Source organism: Nematolebias whitei, chromosome 12, assembly GCF_014905685.2.
Source record: "Nematolebias whitei isolate Nwh7 chromosome 12, NemWhi1, whole genome shotgun sequence".
Taxonomy (NCBI): Eukaryota; Metazoa; Chordata; class Actinopteri; order Cyprinodontiformes; family Rivulidae; genus Nematolebias; species Nematolebias whitei.
The window spans coordinates 24,366,426-24,373,296 of NC_056509.1; positions in this window are offsets into that span (position 1 = coordinate 24,366,426).

Here is a 6,871-nt window from a genome sequence, read left to right on the forward strand (position 1 = left end):
CACCCAGCACACACACTTTTTGCCCCACTCCCCTCAGGAAGGAGGTTAAGGAGCATTAAGTGTAGAACCACTAGACTGAGGAACAGCTTCTACCCTGAGGCTGTTAGACTCATGAATCTCTAACTAGAATAATCACTGTGAAAAACCATATCATGTTGCTGCTGATCTGTTTCATGTTGCTGCTGATCTGTTTCAATGTTGATGTGTTCATGCGTGCACATCTGCTCACAGACTCATGTTCATGTTTGTGCTGATGTTCAATGTTTTATGTTATGAGTGCTTAGTGTATATTTAGTTGATGTTTTTTTTAGTTCATATCTTAGATGTTATTACTGTTTTTCTTAGACATTTTATTGTTGGATGTAACTGGGACCCCGTGTACATAATTTCGCTCCACCACATGTACCACATGAGGTGCGAATGACAATAAAGAAACTCTGACTCTGACTCTGACTCTGATACACACCACATGTGTTACGAAATTGTTAATAATTGTATCTAAAATGAAACTTCCAAGAATTTGTTACTATATTTTATATATATTCCTGTTGGCACAACAAGTTGGATGCCAGTGTGCTCTGATTCTGCAACCCATGCACCATATTTTCACGAACTTTTGGCCTCAGTTTTAAATTGGGATATTCCGGGTCATTTTGACCCAAGGGCAGCAGGAGGGTTCAGCTTTCGTTGGCTTTCACACAAGAGTTAGAAAGTCTTACTATTTTTTTTTTTAGATAATTTAATGTAACAGAAAAGTGGTTGAAAAGTACAAACGGTGGTTCAGAGGGTTTCATGAATGTCATTCAGTTTGATTCTGCTGTCTGAATGAGTTTTTTTTTTTTTTTTTACACAAACTGAATGAACTAAAGGAAACAAAACATAACTGTAAAAAAAACAAATAAAAGGAAAAAATGTGACAGAATTACTGATGAACAAAACTGGATTTCTACGAGCTGAATGAGCCTCAGACCACCAGGGTCTGAAGGCTCCACACTGACTCTGTGGCCAATGGTTTGTGGTAATGTGATTTACTTCATCTACATTATATAAGGAAAGATGCATAATCAAATAACTGTAGCTGCCCATAAATCTGGGATGGAGTATAAGGTCATTATCAAACAATTTTCGTAATTCGTTCTACCGAGAGAAATGTTAATGAAAAGTGGAAAACGTTCATGTAGGTTTCCAATTTGACACCAAGTTTAAAACGAGGTCAGACCTTACAGCGCACTGACAAAAACCTCAGGAGGTTCATTCAAGACTCTCCACGCCTCCGATGGTATGTTAAACGTTAACATAATGATAGTTTATCTAAAAGACTGAATCAGTATGGCTTATTTCAAAACATTTGTCAGGAGAAAGTCTCTTCTCTGTGAAAAGAGCATAGCTGCACGACATATGGTTTGGACAGTTGCATCTGATCAAACCACAAGATAAAGTGGAGATGACTGGGTACCACGTTAGGCAACAACAGCAACAACAACAAAAAAAGAACAATGAGCTTATAATAACGAAATGTTGATTAGAGGTGTTTTTTCTCTCCTCATTGATGGTGGAGAGATTCTCTCAAACATTATAAACATACAGTACATACATACATACATACATACAAAGTACATACATATAAATTTCAAAGCAGGTCATGTGATTTGCATTTGTTTGCTCAAAGAGCTGCTTATGGTGTCAGGATTTGGGGTTTTGGATTCAAATATATAGCCAGACAACAAGAGTGTAAAACAAACAAAAACAAATTTTATTGCCTTGCAGTTACTGGAGGGAAGAAGCCTATACATGCGGGTGGGTTGAGGGCCACCTGTCAGAGCATGAAGAGATGACGTCACCATCACTGAGTGAAGTGCGGCTGCATGGTAGAGCTGTGGTCAACTTGGTCAGAGGGGTAATCCAAAAACAAGGTAAAAAAGTTGAGGTCAGGGTTAGGCACAGGGGTTCAGAAATCTAAATCCAAATCCAAAGGGTTAATCCGTAATTCGAGATCCGTGGTCCAGAAGAAGTAGTCAAAGGAAGAAGGGTCAAAACAGTAAGACGAGAGCAGACAGGAAGCAGGCAGAACAGTAAATCCACAAGATGAGGCGTGACGTCGAAATCCAAAGAACAAGACGTGAACATGAAACGATGGCTGGATAACAGATATCGGTCTGATAATCTGGCAGATTGGAGTGGTGAGAGGAGTCCTTAAATATGGATCAGAACAGGTGCAGTGAATCAGGACTGATGAACTGAGAGAGCAGAGTGGACGTGGTAGAGTGACAGAGGAGCAGATCATGGCATGAAGAGGCAGAAACATGACATATGGGGCCATCCACACAGGAACAAATTTTGTGAATATGCCAAAGTGTTTTTTTGTTTATTATTCTTTCAACCTTATGTTCACACAGAACCAATGTTTAAGGAGCTCCAAAATCATTTTTGATGCTTCAAAGAAAGCGAGTTCCAGATTAAAATAACTTGAAACACAACCTTTGTTTTTTTTGTATTCAACCCTTTGAAAATGACTTCTAATTTAACCTATTTGACATAGTAAATACGTATTTTGACCAGGGTTTAAAGAAAAACAACTGAGGATGAAAGGATTTTTGACAGAATTTTGCTATTGGGTCTGGAGAATGATTGGAGATGGACTAGAGATGGACAGGAAAAACACCAAGGAGACCCAAAGGAAAACTTCAAGTGACTTTATTGCTTCATCAAAGAATCATAGTACAGCTCAGCCTTAAGTAATATGGAGGGTAATCAGCAAGACAGTTGATAGCTTGTGACATCGCCTCAGGAAAGCCAACTCTGCATGTGCTCAGGAGGAAAAGGAATTAAGAGATACGTAAGAAACATGATCCAAAAACAGTTATCCTGACTCTATGGTTGGTGGGTGTTCTCGTCTTCTGATACATTACATTTTACATGAAACAGACTTTGTGTGAATGCTCCTGCCTTGTTTCCTGTTTTTGGTGTATTTTCCTGTTAGCATTACAGCGCCACATAAAGGCCCGGCATAGTTACAGTATTTTTTTTATTTTTATGTTTCTGTGTGGAGGAAGACATTTCTTGATACAGAGCTGTGTTTACAAAACAAAAATTAAAGGTGGTTTAAAAAAAACTGTATTTATGCGTTGACACAATGAACAATTGAGATGATGTTTGTTCATAACCTTTTCACAAACCACCCACTTCAATAAACATCTAATCTATAGTTTTATGAGAGCTGTGAATAAATGAATGCACAGAAACTCCCAATGACCAAATTCATTCAAAACAATGACAGACTGACAAGATCTTACAAATTAAATTTACCTGCAAAAAAGGTTATTTTATAATAATCTGGTATTTAAAATCCCACAGTCAAAGGGATTGCATGTTATATTTTTGGGATTGTTTATGTAACATATAAGAAAAAATGAACAAAGTTCTTTATGACAGAACTGTACTGTTGGGTAAAGCTGCAATGAGAACTTGACTTTTAGGTTTTATGCAAACTATCAAGTAGTTAGGTGAAAATGTATCATGAATGAAATGCAATGTCACTTACTCCATGAGTAGCTTAATGCTCATCTGCAAACAGAAGAGACATTCAGGGATGGTCACTCGAAAACGGGTCTTTTTCAGTGAGTCAGAACCTTTCTGGCAAGAAATGATGAGAACGTGTCGTCTGTGTCTGGCCCCCTGCACGAGAACACAAGTTCACACACACACATGCGCACACGCACACACACCCATCACTGCAATTCATGCAACGTTCAAGCTGCTGCCATGGCAACCTGTCTCCATCCTCCAGAGAACATAAACACAAACACACATGCACACACAAACACAGTGAATTGCACTTCAGGGACCTCATGCTCTAATCTCCTGGGAAAGAACAGTTTGTGCCAAAAGGTACATTTCATGCTTGCTTAGAAAGAAAATTTATGGCAAGAAGTCATGATTCACTTCACTTCTGCAAGGCCGCAAATCACGATGTAGTCACACAACTCTATCATAGCATGATTATGTACGGATTACTGCCACTGCTATCTTCTAAAGTGAATTAGAGCTGCTTTATGCCACTTTCAATTTATACACATCATTTCTTCTGTGATTCTTTCCCTCATGGGGTGGAACCACCTCTGCAACTGTTATTAGACCATGCAATAATAAAAAATAATTTAAAAAAAACATTGCTGGTCTTTTCAAAATTTGGGAGGGACACAAATGCTCCAGTAATTTCTGTTGCTTGTATTGTGTAGATCTAAAATTAAATTAAAAAAGAAAGTCTGAGTCCTGCATCAAGTAAGAGCTGCTGCAAGCTTTAAGGCACAAACGAGAAGCAGAAATAACAGCGGGCATTGTTTGCTGCTGTACTCCATCTTTTAATTCAATTTCCTGGCTCTCTATCTCATGTGACAAGCCTGGTCTCTGTGTTTGCACACTACAAAGGTGCAGACACACAGATGAATACACACTTTGTATTCCATGTCTGTTCATTCACTCGCTGGATCGTGGGTGTCATATATACTTTAATGCAGCTGGGATGACACAGGTGTGACAGTCAGTTCTGAAACATCACATCCTCTCCATAGAGACCACTTTAAAGAGATAGTTTAAATATTTAGAAGAGGGGTTTTGAGAAAAAAATAATATCTTACCTGTGTCCTGGAAACAACAACAATGGAGCCGTTTTTCGCAGTTTTTCTGTGTCGGTCTTGCTTTAATCGTTTTCCATTGACATCATTCTATGATTGTGGGTTGAAATTGTTATTAACAGAAAAGAAAATGTAAGGTTTAAGGTGACTTTATTGTCAGTCACATCACATGTGGTGGAGCAAAATTGTGTACCCAAAGTCCCAGTTACACTCAAATACAGCAATAATATAAAGTATGAAAAGAAACAGTTTATAAGGATATAAGATCTATGCTAAACAATAATAATGTGGTATAATACAGTGTAAACAGCAGCCTGAACATGAGTCTCTTGTATGAAGATGAATATACTGTAGCAGCTTAAAGGCAAGAAATCAGCAGCACAGATTAAGTGACATATCACCAATTTAAGTGGCATTACAGTGGTTGTTCTGGTTAGAGAGTCATGAGTCCAACAGCCTCAGGGTAGAAGCTGCTCCTCAGTCTAGTGGTTCTACACTTAATGCTCTGCAACCTCCTACCTGAGGGGAGCGGAGCAAAAAGTGTGTGTGCTGGGTGAGTGGGGTCCTTCATGATGCAGGTGGCCCTCTTCCTGCATCTGGAGGTGTAAATGTCTGTGATGGTGGGGAGACTGACTCCAACATCTTCTGTGCAGCCTTCACCACTCTCTGCAAAGCTTTTCTTTCCGCAGCTGTGCAGCCTCCATGTCACACGTTGATGCTGGAGCACAGGATGCTCTCCACTGCACACCTGTAGAAGGAGGTGAGGACTGAGCTTCCCAGACCAGCTCGTCTCAGCCGCCTGAGGAAGTAGAGTCTCTTATGAGCTTTCTTGATCAGGCTGGTGGTGTTGTAAACATATAAAATTAACATGTTGTGTAAACATATAAAATAAATAACTGAATTTTGAGAGAATCTTTAAGCAATTTGTTTTTCTTTTGGCTGCTCCCTTCTTTAGGAATCACCACAGCAAGCAAACTCAAAATAAAAAGTTGGTGATTGGTTTGCACTGGATAGCTCTTCCTGACACAACCTGGGCTCGAACTGGAAGCCTCAGAATTACAAGACCGTGACACTAATCTGTGAGCTACAGCAGCAATCTTTAAGCAAGTACGAAAAGTTTCTCTGGAGAAAATACAACATTTAAATAAATGTGTGGAGTATTGTAGGCGAGTCCCAGATCTCACAGGATTGATGAGCTAATGGCTAATTTGAGCATGTCCAAAACCAAAGTGGATTGCTGTCATCTCAAAATTCCTACCTAAAATATCTCATAATAGTTCACACGAACAACATTTTATAAACCTTTACATTACAGGATCTCACACCATGCAATTTTTCCAGCAGAAAAATAATACTCCTGCAGGAAGTGCACCAGGCAGCACAAGTAGTAATGTAGCTAGCTGATTCTGCTATTTACATTTGCCAAAAACTACAGAATTTAATGTAAATAACCATCTAACATGAAACTGACAGTCATGTAAAGATTTATAAAAATGTGTTCATAAAAATTGTTATAAAATGTTTGAGTTTTGACTTGCTTTAAGACAAAAGAAATCCATTTTGTTCTTCACTCCACTTGAACTAACCCTTTAATCTGGTCAGAATTTAATTAAATTCCTTCAAAGAGTTACACTCACTATTATTGTCTTGTAATTTGACAGTGACCTGCTGGGTAGCACTGTTGCCAGTTCTTTACCTTTATCAACATTTTACATTGATTACCTTGTTCTTATTATAAATAGCTATGGTAACTTACTGGCAACAGTGCTGCCAGTAAGTTACTTTAAAATGAGAAGAAAAATAAATAAATATAAGAATAATGATGCATCTACAACAGGTGAGATATTTGTTGTTTATAACATTTTCTCAGAATCCCACTGCACAATCCTTTCAGAGAATAAAGCCATCCAATAAACAATGTCATTTGCAGCTTTTTCAGACCTTCCTGTGTGGCAGTTTGCCACACTGCTTTGACAAGGACACCTGTTCACATTCAGTATGAGGGAAGAGCAGTTGCTGAGAAAATAATTGACTGTCATCCCAAAAGGCCACCCCTTCAGGTGGGCTGACTGACAGAAACAAACAAGCTGGCTATGGAGGGAGAGTAAGGATAAAGAGTAGTGAAGGAGCTGTGATTACTGTCACAGTGAGCTGAAACAGAAGATTCAGCTTTGAATTTTATGTCAGATCTGTCTGACAGAGGCTGGCGTGCCAGACGAACAAAGCTGGTGATGATC